Here is a 1,717-nt window from a genome sequence, read left to right on the forward strand (position 1 = left end):
TATCATAAGCTTGTTGGGTATATTAACCAAAATAATGTATATAAAGCACTTAGCACAATTACTGAATTAATAAATGGAAGATCAACATCACTTCCCTGACCAACATAAAGTGTTGCTGAGGAATAGGTTTTATTTTGCACTTCTCTCCGTTCGTGAATCCTTGCCATCATCTGAGTGTGTAACCACGTGGATACAAAATAGCTACTGAAGAGAGCAGGGCGTCCGGCTGGTTTGCAAGCCGACACTCTTGTTTCGCGTGCAACAAAAGAGCAATTTAAAAATGGGTGGTGTTGAGAAGGGCAAGAAGATTTTTATTCAAAAAATCTGTGCCATACTGTGGAAAAGGGAGGCAAGCACAAGACTGGGCCAAATCTCCGTGGTTTATTTGGGAGAAAGACAGGTCAGGCCCCTGGATTTTCTTACAGGGATGCCAACAAGAATGAAGGCATCACCTTGGGAGAGGAGACACCGATGGAGTATTTGGAGAATCCCAAGTCCAGCCCTGGAACAGAAATGATCTTCTCTGGTATTAAGAAGACAGGGGAAAGGGCAGACTTGATAGCTGATCTCAAAAAAAGCTACTAAGGGGTAATAGTTGGCCATTGCCTCATTTATGACAAAACAAAAATGTCTCATGACTTTTTTTTTTATGTGTACCATAATTAAATTGATCTCATACACCAGAATTCAGATCATGAATGGCTGATAGAATGTTTCTTTTGGACAGTCCTGACTGAAATAAGATTGGCTTGTAGTGAAGTGAGTATGATCAGCTTTTTGAACTTTGATAGTAATTCTGGTTCCACAAGTGCTGTCACCATTTTCCCCTTCTAAAATTATGATTGGAGTTCATTAGTAGTGTGCAGCTTTTCACTGAGATGGTAAATGCCATCTCTAAACTTATAGAGATTGGTTTTATATTTAGATTTCTATAACTGGTTATATTAAAATATTTAAATACTGAGGAAATCCCTTCACTCTCTCAGAACAGCAGGACTCAGCTGTGTTTCAAGTTGTGTTCATTAGCCTGTTAAAAGCAAGGTTGAAGATAAGCTGGCAAGGTCCTCTTTATCTTTTTGGTCTTAACTAGGCCAATTTAATTAAAATTCCCTGCATCTAAAATGTTGCCTTATGCATAATGAAAGGCATTTTAGTGTGGTTTATGTATAATATTAAATAAAGAATATTTAACACTTCTCAAAAAAATAGCTACTGAAAAGGTAAATGAACTATCTCGAACATAAGCTTTTCACTAACTGTCCTCCAAATGTCCTCCAAATTGGTCTAAGGATGTGTCTTCCAAGGCTAACAGAGTTCAGCCTTAGGGGTTCAGCAGCACCTTCCAGATTCTCCTGCAATGGGTCCAAATAAATGAGGTTTGATTTGCATTTCCTGGCCTTATTATTCCTGTGCCAATAGACCGATAGTGTGTATTAGCAGGAGTTATTATGACCAGTATCTGGGTTAGTGGACAACTGATGATGTCTTACCCTAGGCTCCCTTTTGTCACTTTGTCACACTGAGGCACAGAACCGTCTTTACTAACTTCAAATGCAATGAAGGTCCACACACGAAATTGTTTGACGCTGTCATCAAGGTAAGTCCATTTAGTTTCCTTAATCACATTTCCAATCCACAAAAGCATGCTGATCAACCTTTATGAAGTCATTACCATTATCAAACAGAGCAAATGAAATAGAAAACTAACACATACTGA

General features: G+C 38.4%; 1 pseudogene; it reads left to right on the forward strand.

Annotated features, from left to right (window-relative positions):
• Positions 1 to 280: 280 nt before the first annotated feature.
• Positions 281 to 585, forward strand: LOC123796621 (cytochrome c pseudogene; annotated as a pseudogene).
• Positions 586 to 1,717: the final 1,132 nt, after the last annotated feature.

The sequence above is a fragment of the Ursus americanus genome, chromosome 1 (genome assembly GCF_024610735.1).
Source record: "Ursus americanus isolate L20-20 chromosome 1, mUrsAme1.1.p, whole genome shotgun sequence".
NCBI lineage: Eukaryota > Metazoa > Chordata > Mammalia > Carnivora > Ursidae > Ursus > Ursus americanus.